At 50.6% G+C, this 20456-nt stretch overlaps 1 protein-coding gene across 2 annotated transcripts in view; it reads left to right on the top strand.

Annotated features, from left to right (window-relative positions):
- Positions 1-4878: 4878 nt before the first annotated feature.
- The window catches only part of DGLUCY (D-glutamate cyclase), a 62699-nt gene continuing 47121 nt past the window's right edge, over positions 4879-20456 (top strand). Inside the window, exon 1 of one of the 2 annotated variants that reach the window (XM_014446975.2) lies at positions 4879-5081. The gene's annotated coding sequence lies outside the window, so the exon portion shown is untranslated. Of the gene's footprint in view, positions 5082-5580; positions 5600-20456 lie in introns of those variants that run through there. The other variant, XM_023745874.1, reaches the window with a different exon arrangement.

Consider the following 20456-nt stretch of genomic DNA (forward strand, 5'->3'; position numbering starts at 1 on the left):
TGCGGGCAGCCTCTTCAATGGGAACTTCTGGCCTTCTGTTCAATTGAATCCAGATTCCTGGTTCTAATTCCCCCGGGGGGCCTCCCTCAACGGACTTCTCTAGTCGTTTTTTAAAATGACATTTTCTACTGAGCCATGAAGACATTCTTTTTGAGAGCAGTCTTCAGGATCAGAGCCTGGTTTGAAGCCTGACTGTGGCTTTCTGACTGTGGAACCTTATGCAGGTTGCTTACCCTCTCTGGGCCTTATCTCCTAGAGTTCCGATGAGGATGAAGTGCCGTTCCTAGTATGTGTATGAAGGACCCAGCCATAGTCAGATCCTCGCTCTGCCACTTGATGTCTGTATGGCCATGGGCAAGACACTTAGCAACTTCTCAGAGCTTCAGTTTTCTTATCTTTTTAAAAATATATATTTGTATTGATTTCAGAGAGATAGATAGATAGAAACATCAATGATGAGAGAGAATCATTGATTGGCTGCCTCCTGCACACCCCCGACTGGGGATCGAGCCAGCAACCTGGGGAATGTGCCCTGACTGGGAATCGAACCATGACTTCCTGGTTCATAGGTTGAAGCTCAATCACTGAGCCACACCGGCTGGGCCAGTTTTCTTACCTTTGGTATGGAATTATAGTGTCTGCTCCAGAGCACAGCTTTCAGGGTCAAATGAGACAACCCCTAAATTAGATAAACCATGAACATGGCATATAGTAAAAACTCAGTAAACTGTTACAGTTGCTAATACAGTTGGAAATGGTAGCTATTATTAACATGGGAGCAAGTTTAATTTTCAGGACTCAAAGGCAATATTTCTGAACACCCTTTCCATCTCCTCTGGCTCCCATTGATTCATGCAGTCAACAAGAATTGATTGAGCACCTACTATGGTGATTGAGCACCTACTATGTGCTGGTGATTTTGTTAGGCACAGGAGACACGGCCGTCAACAAAACATGTGCATTTCCTGCTGTAGAGCGGCTTGATGTCTAGTGGGAGAGTCAGACAATCTAATAATTTTATGAATTTAGAATTCCATACAGTAATGAGTGCTTTAAAGGACAAAGTTTGGGAGCTCTGAGAACTTGTAACAGGAAGTGCTTGCTGGTTTGGTCTGGGGCAGGGTGGGGGCAGGGGTGGGGGAGAGGTCAGGTAGTTTTCTGGAAGAAGTAAAGCTTAGAGATCTGAAGATAGGGAAATGACTAAGCCTGCCCCTATATCCCTCCCTGGACCTGTAGGGGCTCTGAGGCCTGGCTGTTTTTATGCATCGGCTCCCCTGGACTCTGGGGGTCTCATCCCTGGGGGGTGAGGTTCAGATTGTAATATTCAACACCCCCTCCACCCCCCCCTTTCCCTGAGAGAGGCCAGGCAGACGGGAGATGAGAAGTGCAAATGCACTTGGCGAGACAGTGGTACGACCCAGCAAACGGGGAGACTCCACTGGAGGCCCAGCCTGGACAGGAGACAGCTGGACACCATAGCCCAAGCCCTTCCCAGCTACCTTTGTGGACACAGATGACAAGAACCTGCATTTTTCCTGCCCTCAAGTAAACTTTCTTGGGCTGACTTCACAAGGAGCAAAAAGAGGCTGCAGAGTATTGGCCGATGGCTGATGGTTTCTCCTTGAGGTGTCAGGTAGGGCCTGGACACGCCGGCACCGTGGAGCTGAGACAAGAAACGGACTTTGATCTCCTTCCGCAGTTTGCAGAAACCTGATTTCAACTAGAGAACAAGTCAGCTTTTGAGGTGACTGAATCTGGAAATTTCATGTCTTATTCAGGTTGAGGCACCTCTTTGGAAAAAAAGCATCCTAAATTCTTATTCCTATCACCCACTGAGTCCCTTCAATTGCCTTTCCTTTTCTTCACTTTTAAACAGCCGCAATTACCTGGCATACAATAGTTACCTGGGTTTAATTTTTAATTCTCGAGGGGGCCTCATTTTAGTTGAGCAGTTGCACACAATAGCTTGATTATACTTCTAAATTCTCTGGACACAAGCAATTGCTCCTTTCCCCAAGCACGCTCTGGTGCTCTTGACTATGTCTCCCTTAGCAGTTTTCCCTGGATCTCAGCCACCGAAGAAACCAACTGTAAATGTTTGGCATTCCTGGTGCCTCTGGTCATCCACACAACTTCACCTTCCGGGACTCTGCATTTCAGCTTCGGGCCTCCAGAAACCAGAAAGGAGCGGCCAGGCCCAGGAGCATTTCAGGCCCCGAAGCTCTGCTTCTTTATAAGCAGTCATTCCCCGAGGGTGCAGGTTAGGGTGTTGCCACAGGTTTCTAATAAAGCCATGTGTGTGTTTTTTCATGGTAAAATATGCATGACATGAAAATTAACCATTTTAATCATTTTTAAGTGTGCGATTCAGTAGCATTCGATACATTCATAATGTTATACAATCCTCACCACGCTCCATTTGCAGAATTTTTTATTACCCCAAGTAGAAGTTTATTTATTTATTTTTTAATATATTTTTATTGACTTCGGAGAGGAAGGGAGAAGGAGAAAGTGATAGAAACATCAATGATGAGAATCATTGATCAGCTGCCTCCTGCACACCCCTTACTGAGGATTGAGCCCGCAACCCGGGCTGTGCCCTTGACCGGAATTGAACCTGCGACCCTTCAGTCTGAAGGCCAATGCTCTATCCACTGAGCCAAACCGGCTAGGGCCCAAACAGGAGTTTATACACATTAAGCAGTAACTCCCTATTCTCCTCTCCTCCAGCCCCTGTTATCTCTATTCTACTTTCTGTGTCTATGACTTTGTCTATTCCAGGTATCCTATATAATAAAAAGCTAATATCCAAATTGACCGAAAGGCGGAACAACCGGTCGCTATGACATGCACTGACCACCAGGGGGCAGATGCTCAATGCAGGAGCTGCCCCCTGGTGGTCAGTGTGCTCCCATAGGGGAAGTGCCACTCAAACAGAAGCCGGGCTCATGGCTGGCGAGCACAGTGGCAGTGGCGGGAGCCTCTCCCACCTCCACGGCAGCGTTAAGGATGTCCGACTGACGGCGAGGAGAGCGGACCTAAGCCGTCAGTCAGACATCCCCCGAGGGGTCCTGGACTGTGAGAGGGCACAGACCGGGCTGAGGGACCCCCCTCAAGTGCAAGAATTTCATGCACTGAGCCTCCAGTATTATATAAGTGGAATCAGGTAACATTTGTCCTTTTGTGGCTGGTTTATTTCATGTAGCATAATGTCTTAGAGGTTCATCCATATTGTAGCCTGTATCAGAATTTCGTCCCTTTTCATGGCTGAATAATATTTCATTGGATGTGCCTACCATCTGTTTATCCATTCATCTGTTGATGGACACTTAGATTGTTCCCATCTTCAGTACTTTTCTAATAAAATTTAACATAATAGATGGGATCTGGCTCCTCTGTGACCCAGGAACAGTTTAACAACTACCTTTCACTTTATTTCGTTCTCTAGAAATAGGCCATCACACAGGGAAAGCTTGACACCAGGGCTCTGTAGGCAAGCTGGGGCTGGTGAAGGCGAGGGATGGGTAGCCGTGGTCACTATGGGCCTTAGCAGAGTAATGCCCGAGGATCCCGCTGGTCAGAGACAGCACCCTGGGTGGGTAGGATTGCACCACATAAGGTTTCTGATTCTATAGTAAAAGAGAACGTTCACTCACTCACTCTATTAAACCCACCCATTTCTTTAATTTTTATTTTTGAATGACAGTCGACATTCAATGCTATTTTGTATTAATTTCAGGTATACAGCATCATGGTTAGACTTTATACTTTACAAAGTATTCCCTCTGATATTTCAAGTACCCATCTGGCACCATCCATAGATATTACAATATTATCGACTATTTTCCCTATGCTATACTTTTACGTCCATGTGACTATTCTGTAACGACCAATTTGTACTTCTGAATCTCTCCACCCACCCTTCTCAGCCAGTCCCTCCAACCCCCACACCCCTACACACATATACACTTCCCTCTGACAACCATCAGTCTGCTCTCTGTATCTGTGAGTCTGTTTCTATTTTGTTTGTTCTAAATCCATTTATTTTATCACTCACTCACTCACTCATTCCAATATTATTAAAATGGCGGTGGTAAGAAAATAGGCCGTGTCCACCCTGAGCTTGCAGCCGGCGGAGAGAAGAAAGCCTCCATAGGCGATGCCTGTGGGTAAGGGCTTTAGGAGGAGTAGCAGGGCGAGCTGCCGGACACACAGCGGGCACCTCACCTGTTCTTGGGAGCCAGGAAAGGAAGCCACACCTCTGCTCTGCCAAGTCATATGGGAAGGGAACAAGTTAGCCAGATGGAGGCAGAGGGCAGAAAGAATGAGCCAGACACAGGTAGGGGCATGCAAGGGGCTGGAGCTGAAGGGAGGACCCTGCAGGGGGCTCAGGTGTGTGACTTGTGCTGAGAGTCAGAGGAGGCGGGGAAGGGAAAGCCACAGGCTGGGGCAGGGACCTTTTGGTGAGTGACTTCGGGTGGTGTTTGGGCTTAATCCTCGGGCAAAAGACGGGTCCTGAGGCTTTGAAGCCGGAGCCAGAGCAGCAGAAAGCAGGTCCTGCTTTCCCCTCGAAGGAGGCATCCCTCTGAAAAGCCTAAGAGCCATCGTCTACTGGGCGTTAAACGACCGGGAAACTGAGGCCTAGAGAGGCACGTGGTGCCCAGACTGCAACCCTGGCATCAGAACTTTCAAAGTCCCCGGGGTGAGGCCAGCCAAGCCCTTGCATGACGTGTCCCCGTTCCAGAGAGAGCAGGCCAACTCCTGCAGGGAGGCTGGGATACAGGCTGGCAGGGCCCTCCCAGCCGCTGGAGGCTCTGCGGCTTTAAGAGCTGGGGTGGCTGCCTGCCACGGAGGCCACACCCCCAAGCACAGCCCACGTGAGCTCAGGCTGTGGACTGAGGCTCTGACAGTCCCTGGGCTGGCCTGGGCGTGCTGACCAGGCCCTGCAGGACAACCCGGGGACGCAGGCCAGCCGAAGAAAGAGGACCTTTATGCCTTTTTGAGAGAAGCACATTCTGCAGAGCTGTGGAAACAAAGAGAGGAACTGTGTGTAGTCCTAGGCCAGCCGTCCCAAACAAACTGTAAGTCAGGAGGGCAGGGAACACAGCACAGACCCGCCCTCCCAGCTCCCAGAGGAGCGGGGTCTGCAGAGAGCCCGCCCCGGGGCTGGCAGGGCACAGCCAATGAACAGGGCAGAAAGTTTCCTGAAATCCTCCAAGGGGGGGTGCGGGCGGGTCTCTGTTTCTCTCTTTGAAAAGTCCAGGCTCCGCTCAGCACACGATGACTGACCATAGCTCAGGTGTGGGAAGCCTTTCTCCCCTCTGTCCTCCCTCCTGTGTGGCCTTGTGGTCCCTGTCTTTGCCCTGAGAATCCCCAGGTCATGTGAAGGCCAAGAAAGTGAAACTGAAACCCGCCAGAGGTACCTGTCAGCTCCGGGGCAGGAGCTTGCTGCGAGGAGGTGATGCGGCTAAATGACCCACATGGGGGGTGGCCGTGGGGGTGAAGGGACTCCAGGCTGCCGCAGACACGGGCAATTGGCCGGTCAAAGTTCCCTGAGCACCCAAAGGACACACGCAGGGACCTTAGAGAAGAGGCGGAGGTGAGGCAGCACCCAGGTCATCACCTCCACCTGGAGGCGGAGTTTGACTATTTTCTTCCAGGCTTTGTCCAGGCCAAAGTGCTGCTTGTCTCCGTCTCCACTGGGGGCCAGGACCAGCATGGCGCGAGTGACCACAGTGATGTGTGTGGGGAGCCGGCACGGCCATGGCATACTCAGCCCCAGGGCGCCTTATGTGCCATGCCGGCTCAGCCTGGTTCAGTGACCCTGGGTGGGGGGGTGAAAGGACTGAGAAAAGACAGACAAGAGAATGAAAGCTGAGTCTCGGTGGGACACTGCTCCCTGATGAGGAGCCAGCGCCCACAAGCCATGTCTTTATTTTATAGCAGATGCCACGAGGCAAAGTAGGGGCGTGATCACGTTGTTTACAGCATTCTCGTGAGTTTCACCCTCACTTAACTACATGCACCTGAACTCTATCACAAGGCACGAGGGGCTACGTGTTCGGACCATAGGTTCACGCTTACAACCACAGCCGTTGGCTATGATTGTGCTGGGAGGGCCCTGCCCTCCAGCTGGGACTTGCACGTGGCAATGAGAGGACCCTGTCCTTTCATTAGTCCGAGGCTTGAACCTGGTCAAAACACCGTAACCGCGCCCCACAGATGTGCTTCTGACTTGTACGCCACCAAACACTAAAGGCAAAACCACGTGGCTTTGGGGGGTCTTCTCTCTAGCAGTATCTGTGCTTTTCCGCCCCGCCTTCATTACAAAAGGCAATTGAGAGCTACCTGCAGTCCCCCTTACTTCATGAGAACACATGCAAAGTTAGCATGTGGGGGGTGGGGGGCAGGTAGCAGGTTGAGATGATGTTGGCAGAAAGAAGAATGTTGGCATTGATTGGCAGGCAGAGGAGGGAAGCTCATTTGTGTCTCCCAGATAGCTGGGTACAAGCTAAAAGGAAGGGGAAGAGAGGTCCAAGAGTAGAAAGCAAAGAGGGAGCTGGCCCCGCCTGAGGGGTGGAGTTAAGGTGAGGAGGAAGGAAGAGGAAGGTGGCATGGGGTGAGGCAGGACGGAGAGCGGGGGCAGGGGGGAGGCTGTGAGCTGAGAGAAAGCTCAACTGTGGCTTGTGCATAATCATGATGAAGGACCTTAAAGACTCAAATGTGACTTCTGGCTACAGGGCCAGATCCTGGGAGGTCAACTGCTGGCCCTTGACATGTTTTATTTGTAAATTGGAGCATTCCTGGAAAATGGGGTCACTTCACATGTGATTCTGAAAGGTCTGGCAACACCAGCTGGAGTTCCCCAAGGTCCCCATTCACACTGAAGGCATTTTGCATTCCCCACCCACTCCCCAACCTCTGCACCTGCCTGCTTCCCACAGGCCTTGAGGATTGTTGCTACTCCTGCTCTCAGTAATAATGAATCTCTTCTACTGGGAGCCTGTGTGTGTGTGTGTGTGTGTGTGTGTGTGCACATGCACGCCACAAACACAGGTAGGCTCTCTTTCAATTCATTTCAGTTAATCTCTCCCATTTTCAGTTGAGGATGACAGATGCACGAAACCAAACGTAGCCCTCTCCTCAGCATATTTCAGCAGCCTTCCCAGGCGACCTGCCAAATTGCTAGATGGTATTTGCATTTTTTTAAAAAATTGAGTGCGTTTTGTTATTTTGGTTTAAGGATTCCCCAGCCTTCCTGAAGGCCCTATTTAATTTATGCCACACTTACAGCTTTCAAAGCATTTCTTAAATACACATGAGTTCATTTTTATCATCCCCGCAGTTCTGTGAGGTCCATAGTGTGGGCCCCCTTCGTACGCTCTTGGGGAGAACCAACTAGTAGAGAAGCTAAATGCCTTGCCTTGATCCTGCAGTCAATGGCAAGACAAGTTAATATTCAGGCACAGCTCCCTTGACTGCGTAGAATTGTAAAAAGTTATGCTTTGATAAACATAGTGACTAAGGGTTTGATCTCCAGCATACTTGTCTGACTGCTGGTTAGGCCAATCTCATTAGCTACAAGTCTTTAGGAAAAGTCTTGAATCTCCCTGCGCCTCCTTTTCTGTAAAATGGGGATAAAAGCCCTCATTTGCGAGTGTTGTGTGGATTAAATGAGATAATACATGTAAAATGTTTAGAACAATGCCTAGCAGAGTAAGCATTCAATAAATATCACAATCTGTACAAAAATTATTATTCTCTGTACCTTTGGGAAATATCTGTATTAGGTAGGGTATGAGCTAAGTTGTAACCAAAAGACCCCAAAAAGAATAGAAGTCTTTCGTCTAATAGCTAAGAAGAGGTAGATGGTCAGGACAAATAAACAATTCTACTCCACAGGGTCATTCAGGAACCCAGGTTCCTTCCATTGTGTTGTTCTCCATTCCTACTGTGTTCTCTTCTGCATAGTCAAAGCTGGCTCAACATCCCATCCACCTTCTGTTCTGTCTGGAGGCAGAGCAGGGATGGAGCTGGAGGGCAAACAGCCCCGCTCAAATGACATTATCTAGAAGTTGGCCATGTCCTTCCACTCATAGGCCATTGGCAGAACCTGGGCACACTTAGCTGCAAGTGAGTCTGGGAAATGGTAATGGCTAGCTGGGCCAACTAAATACTCCCAACTACAACTTAAGAGTTCTCTTTCTAAAAGGAAGAAAGGGAGAGCAGAAACTGGGAACAGCTTATGTCTTTGTGCCATGTTACCACAGATGTGTGCTTTGGACCTGAATTTGACGTTATTCATGCCTTCTCGGTCTGCCAGTTTCTCAGCCCACCTGTGCTCTACTGCCTGTCTTCTGGATGCCTGCTGCACTCTCAGATTTCTTCTTTTGCAAAACCCAGGACAGCTCTTGGCTCTGTGTTTCAGAGGAACACCTCTGGTGACAATGTGATTGTCTCCTGCAGACCAGTCAGACTGTTTACTGGGTTGGGCAGCCTCTTCCTTCACTGCCCAAGCCTCCCAGCAAGAGTGGTATTGGGCTCCGTTGTTGTTCTTTTTCTTCTTCTCCCTCCTCCTCCTCCTCCTCCTCCTCCTCCTCCTCCTCCTCCTCCTTCTTCTTGGTCCTTGAATCTCTGTGGTCTGAGAGATCAACCTTCATGATGTATACTTTCCTGAAATCACTAAGTAACAGCCTGGCTCAATGAAAGGAAATATAGATCAATGTTCCATTTCATTATGGCAATAATTGAGATTGAACAGGTCAAGGAAGGGAACACCAGTTGTCTCAGGGGAGCTTGTTCCAGAACCAAAGAAGGTGATTTGATGAATACAGGAAGCGGGCCCACACTACCAACCTCACCAGATGAAGGAGGACATTTGTACCTGTTGAAGGCCTACTATGTGCCAGGCACCTACTAAAAGCAGAAGTTAGAGCGCTAAATAATAAGACAGGCACCTGGGAAATGGTAATGTCTAGTTGGAGTACTTTATATTAAATTATTTCATCGAATTCTTACAAGTTCTTCAAAGCATGTATTTTTTACACTTAAAAATATTTTTTTATTGATTTCAGAGAGGGAGGGGGAGAGATAGAAGCATCAATGACAAGAGAGCATCATTGATCAGCTGCCTCCTGCTGACCCTCTAATGGGGATCAAGCCCGCAACCCTGGGCATGTGCCCTGACCAGGAATTAAACCATGACCTCCTGGTTCATAGGTTGACGCTCAACCACTGAGCCACACCAGCCGGGCTATTTTTCACATTTTAGAGACAAAATGTTATTTTGGGAAATGGTAAGGATGATTTTGAACCCTCATCTGTCTGATTCTAAAAATCCTGCTCTTCCTGTTATTACCTCGCCTGCCTCCAATCACTTTCTTTGTTGCAGAGGGAATCTAGTCAATACACAGAAGTGACCTTGACCCTTCTGCTGGACACCTAACCAGTGACTACTGTTAACTCCGGGGGCACCTTCCTCTCTATCCTGCATCTCTCTCTAATCACGCTTATCCACTTATCCTTCTTTGTGGACCCACCCAGCTGAACCCCACTTCTGGAGCCTGCTCCTTCCTGGGGTGCTGGCTGCTGGAGGAATTATTCAGTCCACCGTGTCTATCTGAGCCATTACAGTCCTGGGTCCCCAGGCTGCCTAGAAACCCTTGCAGGTGCCCCTGGATACTTCACTGCCCCCTTCCCTTGCCATCGGCATCTCCTCCAGACTGTCCCTCTTTCCTCGGCCCTTCTTTTAATCAGTTTTATTGTCTCTGATTGTCATTGGCAGTGAATCCATCCTTTCCATGGAACAAATTTGAGGCCCCAAGAAACTCAAGGTCCTCCCTTGGCAACCACCCAGCGTACCTCCTCCTCTTCTCCACCCTCCCATGCCAGGGAAGAGGTGTGCTCCTGCCACAGCTGACCTTCCCCTTGTGCGCCAGATGCCCTCCCATCTCCCCTGGAACCTCCCTCCACACATTGTTCTCTCTCACTCACACCCTCAGCCTCTCCTCCACCAGCATTACTCATCAGTACCTGAACATGCTCTTGGTGCCATGGTTCCGTCTAACTTCTCTCTTCAGTTTCCCTTCCTCTCTCCCGTCACAGCCAAGCTTCTTGAAAGAATTATCTACACGGGCTGTTTGCACTGCCCGCCTGCCCCTTCCTTCAGTCCTCCATCCCCTGCTGGCTTCTGTGCCACGATCGATCGAAGGCCCAGACAGAAGTCACGAAAGAGCCACGTCCAGGACCAGTAGACACTTCTAGTGCCTAATGTCGCTACCATTGTCACGGCCGCACCTTGAGCTTCTCACCCGTGGCTCTCTTCTCTAGGTTTCCAACCTACTTTGCTGGACATGCTTCTTCTATATCCTTCACAGAGACCTCCTTTTCTACCCACTCCCTCTTAGCACCCTTTTAAAATGTAAAGCACATTCGTAGCACAAAGGCTGTACACAAAATTTGCCAACCCTGGCTTCATCTCTTCTCCCAATATCTACATCTCAGTGGAGTTTTGTTTCCTAGAATATAGTGATGCGTGTGTGATTTGCTAACGTAAATAAGCTATGAGTTGGACCAAGGGTCAGATAGCCATACCCACTGGCGACCCGTGCTGCCACTCCTGCACCCACCTCATTTAGTGCAAGGGCCCCCCACCCCTGGGCATTGTGATTTGAAGAGCTGCTGGGTGAGACTCCACTCTCTCCTGCTGCCCCCTCCTGGCTTGGCGGTGGTCGAGTCCTGGTGGAGTTCATGGGGTTGCTGGTTTTGCCGATGCCTCAAAACCTGTGCAGTAGAAAGTACTGTAGCACGAATCTTAACCCTGGTGGGGATGGCCACGTTTACTATTTCCTGTAGGGTCCTCAGACTGTTTGAGGACCGGTATTATATAAAAAGAAGAGCTATCCTGTACTGAACACGTACCATGTGCCAAGCATGGCTAAACATGTATCATTTCATTTCATCCGTGTAACAACCACATGAGCTCCATATTCCTTTGATTGTTGGCCATTCCCTCTGTACAAGTGATGAGACTGAGACCCATGGAGGTTAAATACCTGGCCCACGGCCACAGGGCAAAGGTAGCTCATCCATCCTCCCAGCTCCAGCTCTGACTCTAAAACCCACGTTCTTAACGGCTCCCTGAGTCTAATTCAGCGGGAATCGTGTGGCACCAGGAATCTGCATTTTTACAAGGGTTCCGCTGCCGGGTGTGGAGAGTGGCTACAGTGTTTGGACAGGTTCAAGCCTCGGACTAATGAGAGGGCACAGTTCTCTCATGGCCACGTGCAAGTCCCAGCTTGGAGGGCAGAGCCCTCCCAGCACAATTATAGCCAACAGCTGTAGTTGTAAGCTTGAACCTATGGTCCGAACACGTGGCCCCATGTGTCTGAGTGACGTGGCTTGATAGAGTTCAGGTGCATGTAATTGAGAAGGATCGAAACCCACGAGAATGCTGTAAACATCTTGACCACACCCTTACTTTGCCTCCTGGAATCTGGCTATAAAATAAAGACACGGCTCGTAGTCCGTGGCACTGTCGCTAGCTCTCCATCAGAGAGGACAGCGTCCCACCCAGACCCAGCTTTCTTCTCTTGTCTGTCTTTTCTAAATCTTTCACCGCCCCCTCTCAGGGTCCATGAACCTGGCTGAGCTGACATGGCACATAAGGCGCCCTGGGCTGAGTATGCCATGGCTGTGCGGGCTCACCATGGGGGTTCTGGAGCGCTGCACTTTGAGAACACCGCCTCCCATAAGCAGAAGCGAAACTGCTCCCAGGAGAAGGATGTAATGTGCAGCACCAGCAGCCTCATTCTGGGTGAAAGAAAATGCTGGGCCTGCAGCCTTCTGTAAGGAAAGAGGAGATTAGAGGAGGTGGTAAAATGTGAAGACCCCTCCTAAGCCCCAGAAACGTGCCGCTCCGTCAGAGTCACCCGGGGAGGCGTCACTTTCCCCTGTCCCGAGAGGGCCCCGAGCAAGTGTCCCCGGCTGGGTGAGAGCGCTCACCTCTCAGGGCCGCCCGGCTGCCCAGAGGAACAGCATCGCATCTTAACCGAAACGGCATCCTCCTGGCAAACCCCCTTTCCTCTCTTAGTCAGTCACTCAGACGTGGTGCTCAGGCTCTCAGATCTGGAACTGTTTACGGCCCCATAGGCAGAGACAAAAGGAAAAAGACTTGTTATCATCTAAACACAATGAATCTGTAATGAAACAAAGCAGCCCGGGCTACAGCCATTCCTTGGCTCACTCTGCTTTCCAGAGGCTAATCTAGGCTTGGCAAGGAATCGGGTGGAAACTCCCCCCCACCCCCCCACCACCACCTGGCGGCCCATGTTTTCTCAAGCTTTTGTACCTCTCTTTGGCTCCTGGGTAGGGTTGGCCATAATCCACGGAGCAGGGGCCGGTGCCCTCATGCCCACGAGGGCCTACGACGAGGTGGTGCCCAGCAGAGAAGAAATAGAGTGGAGAAAACCAAAACTGCACCCCGTGTTGTGCTGGGTGTGTGACTGATAGGATTTCATCTCCCAGAGAGCTGTTGGGGTTATGTCTTCATTGAATGAATGAGAAAACAGAGGCACAAATACACAAGTAACTTGTGCAAGACCACCCAGGTAGTAAGACCACCCAGGTAGTAAGACCACCCAGGTAGTAAGACCACCCAGAGCCTGGAATCAAACCCAGAGTCCTTGCCCCTTCCACGTAGTCATGTGCCACTTGCCACTCTCTCGGGCCACTGCCTCTGTGTCTGTTCCTCAGAACAGATCCTCGACTTCCAGCCCAAAGCTCCCCTCACAGGCCTTGGCAGAAGGCCACTCTCCCGGGGCTCCAAGAATAACGTAAATACAATGAACCATTTTAAAAAACGAGATTATATATGTCGAGCACTCAGCCCAGTGCCTGGTACTTTCGGAAAGTACTCAGCAGACCTCCGGGCATTGTCGGGCCGAGCTGGGCGTTCCTGGCTGCAGGAGATTCTGCTGACAGTTTGGGAACAAACACTTCTTAAGTGACTATAATGGATGGTCGAAACAGGAAAGAAAAAATAGACTTGGACTCAAGAAAATTATAATCCAACTGGGGAATTGAAAGCATTGCCTCTCTAGAGAAAGAAATGAAAACATAATTCATAGCCTCATTTCCCGTCCCGTTCTCGCCAACTACGAAACGTGCCGCAGCTTTGGCGAAAATGACTTTGCATCTTTTGGGGGCCTCCGTGTCCTCGTCGGGAAAATGGAGACACTACGGATCTCAAAGGGCTTTCTTGTTAGGCGTGCGTACGTGTCCACCCTTCGTCGTACACAGTGGCAGAGGGTGATGCGTGTGCGGTTTCCTAAAGTTAATAAACTATAAGTCAGACTGAGAGTCATATAGACAGTCACACCCACTGGCGACCAGAGCTGCCGCTGCTGCACCCACCACATTTAGTGCAAACGACCCCCCCCCCACCCCCCCCACACACACACCTGGGCATTGTGATTTGAAGAGCTGCTGGGTGAGACTAGCTCTTTCCTGCTGCCCCCTCCTGGCTGCCGGTGGTTGAGAATCAGACGCTGAGTCCTGGTGAAGTTCATGGCGTTGCTGGTCTTGTCGATGCATCAAACATGTGTAGTGGAAAGTACTGTACTTCGAATTGGTTAGAAAACTTTGCGTCCATCCTCGGTTGCTAGCTGACTCTGTGACTGTGGGCACTGAACGAGGTGGGCTTGCTTGGAGACCGGACTTGGAAATGACGCTCTGCCTGTGGCGAGGGCCCGAGATTAGAGAGGGCGGAGTGTTCCAGGGGGTTCTCCTTTATCCTAATGTCACAGACACTCCAGCTCCAGTTGCTGTCAACATAAACGGGGTTCCCTGACTCACGGACCTAAGGACATCCCAAGGAGGACGCGTGAGATGCCCTGGGTCTAGGGGGCACCGTCATGGCCACCGTGCTGTGGGCTAGAGCTCTTCAAGCACCGGTTTGCTCTGCTCATGATGGTCGAATGGCCCGAGCAGTCCAGCCCTTGCAGCTGCAGCCCTGAAGGCCTCTGCCCGCCCCCCCACCCCCCTTCTCAGGATGAGTCCTGAGCCTCCTTCTGACCGACCGTCCCAGGCCGCATGGAGCAATCCCGCACACGGGGGTAGAATTCTGGGATCGGCTCAGCTTAGGTTGCAGGTTCCACACCCAGATCCGTGGAAGCACTGGAGCCCCACATGGAAAGGGGGCGCTCTTGGGGGGTGCGATTTGGCAGGGAGACCGCCACTGTGCTCACCACGGGGACATGGGTTCTCTACAATAGAAAGGAATGAGCAGGCTGTGTCTGAGAGTGAGCCCACCGCTCGTTGGGCCGGGCAGAGCATCCCTGAGAGGGCGCTGTGAGAAGTGGCTTGTGGGAGGGCAGTGGGGGCACGGGGTGGGGGGTGGGGGGCGGGGGTGGCCGCGCCAGCCCTGGGCCTGCAGTGCGCCTGGGAGTTTGGCTGGTGCGTCTACCAGCACCGCCAGCAAATGCCGGAAAGGGGCCAGTTTCCTTCTGTTATGTTTCCTTCTATTATGAACGCTGATGCTGGGGCCATTGACTATTTACTCCGCCTTAAAGCGTCAGGGTGGTGAAGAGAGAAGGGAGTCCACGGTTCCTGGGTGCCCGCCACGTGCTGGACGGGAGCTTATCTCTGCCGTTCTCCTGAATGCTCCCCGGCTCCCTCTGAGACGGGCGGCATCGCCCCGGGTCCCAGATGGAGAAGGAAGGGGGAGTTAGGGGACTTGTCCAGAGTCACTCAGCTCACAGGTGGGAGAAGGGAGCCTGGAGCCTGCGTGGCTCTCAAATCCACAGGCCGGCAACCGTGTTGCAATCGTCTCCAGTTTGTGAGAATTCCACTGTCCAGGATGTCACAGCGAGTCCCCTGGCCGATGGCGCTAGGCGTGGCGACAGCTGTTTCGGAGCAGGAGCTTGTCCTCCGTTACATGTGTGGTAGCCAGGGGCTTGGTGAGTGTAGAAATCTGAGGGCAGGGGGCTGCTCATGGACCTGCCCCACGGGACGGAGGGCGGGACGGAGGGCCCGGGAGAAACAGGGCCGCCCGGCATCATCGCTGGCCTCCTCCTCACACCCTCCTCTCCAGCGGCTCGAGCGTCAGCTCAGCGCGCTGCATACATGGTTTCCTCGCACCCCAAAAAGCTCCTTCGAGGCAGGTGCGATTATTCTCCCCGTGTATAGATGAGGAAACCAGGGAGCAACCAAGAAGGCTGAGGCCACAGCACGTGGCTTGTCCCCGTGGGCTGTGCATCCTCACCGCCATTTAGAGATGAGTACACGTAACCTTTGAGAGGGGGACCGCTGATCTCACCTGGCTGGCAAGTGACTGAGCCCGGATTTAAACTGTCTGACCCCAGAAACTGGAAGGGTGGTCTCTATCACTTAAGGAAAACCTTCAAGGTTGGGGGGCTCTTTGGCCTGTGGATCCAGCCTGGAGAGGATGTCCCACATGCTCCCGGGAGAGAACAAAGACAGGTCCTTTCTTGGGTCATCTGTGCACATTGGTGTCCCTCTGCCCTGCTCCCCACTTTTCCCCTCCCCCAGTCACCACGTAAGGGGCCCTGACCAAGCCCTGGGAGGAGCCCCTTCTGGAGCCTCGGGCCACATCACCCCTCAATGATGCCGATGCCAGCAGAAAGCCTTTTCAGTGTTAAGGGCACTTACAACACAATCACAGAAGCTGGGAGTGGATCCGGTCCACTGAGCCGCCGGAGGTACAACGGCTATGGGAGAGGGGAAGGCGAGGAAGTGGCGTGCCCCTTTCTCTGTGTTCTGTTTTTAGCCTGTGCTCTCAAAGCAAGTAGGTGCCATGGTGATAGGTGCCATAGAAATAGGCCAAGCTGTTCCCATGGAAATGCACACGTGTTGAGGAGAATGGGGTTCTGCTGTGTTCTGGCTGCTGCCGAGGGCAGGACCCCAAAGGGCCCGACCCCCAGACCAGGGCAGAGGGCTGCTAGAGGATGGCCTCTCGAGGCTTCTGACTTTCTCACTGCGATTATCTGAGGCCCCCGAGGGCACAGCGTCCCTCCAAGGGCACCCCCAGCCTCCCAGGGAAGTCCTGAAGGCGCGTGGCCTCTGCCCAGCACAGCGATCACCCGCGTTGGGAGCCCTCAACCCCCATCCTGCCTGGATGTGGAGCTGCCGCTGGCTTTATGCAGTGAGTGGGTAATACAGAGCCGTGGGGCGGGGACCGAGCCCGAACGTTTTCAGGAATACTCGGAAAGGGAAGCCTCGGAGGAGCTCAGCCAGGAAGCAGAGTGGGGAAGGGCATCATCACACCCGAGATGGCGGGTTTCGGGCTGGGAGACCTCGGGCAGTAGACTCAGGCCCAGCTCAGCTATTTCCGAATGCAGTTTTCATGGGCCGAGAGACCCTTAAAACAACTGCTCGAGCCATCCCATAGTATTCCCATAACCGTCTCTGCATAACTGTTGGTAGATGTATATAAATGAAGCTGGTCGTGCTTAGTTCGTTTTTATTTGGATGTAGGCCAATTACATCTTCTGAAATGCAACCCCCATATACATACACCCTTTAAACCGTAGGCCTATCGTGGGAGGATTAAGTTTAAGGACCATGTATTAGTAACTCTGCCCCCTCATATCTACTTCTGTCCGTAATGGGGCTCTATTAGATATATTCATTTCTATACATGTATGCTGTCAGACGGCATACTTCCTTTAGGGCAAGCATGTGGCCTGCCGGCTGCGAGTTTGGTTCTCAACCTTCCTAATGCCACGATCCTTTAATACAGTTCCTCATGTTGTGGTGACCCCCAATTTCATTGTTACAAATTGAACATAATTAAAGCATAGTGATTAATCACAAAAACAATATGTAATTATATATGTGTTTTCCAATGGTCTTAGGCGACCCCTGTGAAAGGGTCACGACCCACAGGTTGAGAACCGCTGCTTTAGAGGAAAGCAAATATGCTTTTGAATTAAAGTATGTCTCTGAGACCAATAATTCTAAGAACTGACCATTGAGATTAATTTTACTCTCCATTAAAGCACAGGCTAAAAACAGAACACACATACCCCTAACAATGGAATTTTTAAGAAACCTTAATAGTTACTACCACCATCAACTCATAAACTGCTGCCCAGAAGTTACAGATTATGAAAATCATCCAACGGGAAGGCACTGAAGAAGCGTCTGTCTGGCATGCCTGGCATTTGGCACGAAGAGACGCTTTGCCGTCCAGTTCACGTACCTTCTGTGCCTGCAGGCCGTGTGTGAGGTCACCACCGCTAGGCAAGCCCTTTCCCGGAAGGGAAGTCCATGGAGCCCAGCTCCTCCCACCAGGGAGCGATGCTCACAGTGACCTTGAAGTAGGCTTGTGGGTCATGCCGTTGGTGGAGCTTGCAGTGGAAGGGTAGCTAGACATTTAAGCAACTGCCTGGTTCCTCCCCAGGGAACCGCGTGGCTTGGCGTTTACTGTTAGGAGCATCATTCCCTTCCCCGATATCTGGGTCCATGTGTTACGTCTCACAGTGACAGGGGTTTGGTCTGGCAGGGCATTGCAGAGCCTCTGAAATAAATAAGCAAACGTGCAGGCCCAGCCAACGATGAAACAGATGGGCTGGCCTTTGCAGCCCCTGACTGCATACCTTGGAGCTTTGCCAGCCACTGGGTTGGATTGCTGTATTGGGCTAAGCCACCGAAAGCAGGTTTGCTTTGAAGAACGAGGCTCTCAAATAGTCCACGACTCTCTAAGAATGGACATTCACAGTCACGTTTGGCAGAAAGAGTTTTCCCCAAGTTTCACAGAGCGATCAAGTGACTGCTTGGCCATGTGAAGCACACACACAAAAACCCTGCTTTGCCATGGAGTTAGGACAGGAGCCCGAGTCAGAGAACATTTTATATTTAATTCAAGACACACGCCAACCCTGGTGTCACTTTCACACCAACATTTTGAAACTGAACAGTTAATGGGAATGTACCTTAACCCTCGCAGTTTGATATTTTAATCTAGATTTTATTTTTTTTGTGATGGTAAACTATATACAACATAAAATTCACCATCTCACCCAGTTTTCAGCACACAGGTCAGTGGCAGCGAGTACATGCACATCGTCATGAGACCATCCTCACTATCCGTCTCCAGAACTTTTTCTTCATCCCGAACTTAAAATCCGTCCCCGTGACACACCAATTCCCCACACTCTCCTGTCCCCAGCCCTGGGCAACCACTGTTCCATTTCCTGTCTCTGTGAATTTGACTATTCCGGGCATCTATACTAATAAAAGGGTAATATGCTAATTAGACCGGATAGACCAGATAGACCGGACGTGTTCCGGACATCCTTCCGGACAAAGCCACAGTGGCGGGGGCTGAGGCAGAGGCGGTTAGGGGTGATCAGGCAGGCAAGCAGAGTGGATAGGGGTGATCAGGCCGGCAGAGGAGAGCCGTTAGGGGCATCAGGCAGGCAGGCAGAGTGGTTAGGAGCAATCAGGCAGGTGAGCGGTTAGGAGCCAATGGTCCCAGGTTGTGAGAGGGATCCCGGATTGGAGAGAGTGCAGGCCTGGCTGAAGGAACTGCACTAATTTTGTGCACCGGGCCTCTAGTTTCCTATAAGTGGAATCATACAGTGTTTGTCCTTTTGTGACTGGCTTATTTCACTTAGCATGATGTCTCCAAGGTTCATCCGTACTGTAGCATGTGTCAGGATTTCCTTCCTTTTAAAGGCTAAATAATAATCCATGATATGTATGTATAACATTTCATTTTTTTCTGTTTAATTTTTCCATAACTTATTTCTTATCATTTTTAAATTTTGAAGCAATCACAAAGTGACAGAAAAGTTGCAACATTTTTTTTTCTTGAACTCTCTGAGAGTACGTTTTGCTGGTGTCCCCATCCTCCTCCCATACTTTCCTGCATTTTTCCCTCCTGCCCACAACACAGCTGTCAAATCCAGGAAGCTAACGCAGGTTCATTGCTACCATCGAATCCTCAGACTCCCTTCAAGTTTCACCAGTGATCACAGTCGTGTCCTTTTTCTCCCAAGGATCCAGTTCAGAATCACTCTTGCGTTTCATTGTGTTTGTTTGCTCTCCTTCGGTCTGGAAGAACAGCTCCTCCATCTTTCCTTGACTTAACGTGACCTTGACACTTGCGAAGATGACAGGTGCTGTAGACTGTCCCTTGGTGAAGGTTTGTCTAATGTTTCCTCATGATTGGATGCAGGTTATGCATCTGTGGCAGGCATGTCACTTTGAATGGCAGTGACCTGGCCTCCTTCTCCCCCCTACCAAGGATCTCATCATTTCGATTTATTCCTATCCTACTGATGGTCACTTCAGGCACATGAGTAAGGTGGCATCCACCAGGTTTCTCAAAGATAAAGTTAGTCTTTTCCTCTCTGTAATTAAAAGGCTTTTCACGGGGAGGTACTTTGAGGCTATGCAAATATCCCACTCATTAACTTTATTTTTTTATATCCATATGGATGTATAGATTCCTATATTAGTTAGTGAATTATACTCCATTCCCATCATTATTTATTTTGAAGCTCATACGTCCCCAGTTTGACCAGTGAGAGCCCCTTCAGTCTGGATCCTCTCTATGTGGCCTCCTCCTTCTTGGAACATGCTGCCACTTTCTGACCCTATAAGATGTTCCAGGCTCGCTTTCTGACTTCCTCGCCCAAGCTGTGGAATCAACCATTTCTCCAAGGAGTCTCGGTTCATTTTAATGAAAATGGTACCTAGAAGCCAAGATATGGCGCTAGATGTGCTCATTACTCATGAAATGCTGCTGCTCCCAGGCAGAGCTAAAGGATACTGTTTCCCAGAGCGTGCGCGCACACACACATACACACACACACACACACACACACACACACACACACTCCTTACCCTTCAATATCACACGCAAGGTGCCGTTCCCGACCCTCTGAAGAACCCCTCCTTACCCTGATCAGGCTGTGGCACCACAGGCCAGACCACCCTCCCTGGGGATGGATGCCCTCCTCACCACTTGGGCTCTGACCCCCTGCTTTGGGTCACCAAGGTGTCCATCCCTCGCCATGGATTCCTGCCTTGCTCTGCTCCACCTCCTGACTCTAGGACTGAACTTGTTTTGTCGGCTTTGACCACCATCGACTTTGGTTAAAAATACTTGTTTTGTTCACAATCCTTGCGTAATGGAAGCACTTGTATCCGACCTATTAAATCAACAATATAAATCAATATATAATATGTCCAGCATTGGCCCAATCTTTTGTCTCTGTTATAATGAAAAAAAAATTGAAATATTTATACAGTTAGGATACCTTTTCCTTACGGCAACATCTACTTTGCAAATTTGCAATTGTGTCTAGGCTGCCACCAGCAACTGTCTTGGCAGTTGAACAACTTCTACCACAAAAATTAATGAGTGGAGACAAGGTCTGCACACCTCCTTGTTCTGTTCTTCCGTGGTCACGTGCAGGACTCTGGGG

Source organism: Myotis lucifugus, unplaced genomic scaffold (genome assembly GCF_000147115.1).
Source record: "Myotis lucifugus unplaced genomic scaffold, Myoluc2.0 scaffold_593, whole genome shotgun sequence".
Taxonomy (NCBI): domain Eukaryota; kingdom Metazoa; phylum Chordata; class Mammalia; order Chiroptera; family Vespertilionidae; genus Myotis; species Myotis lucifugus.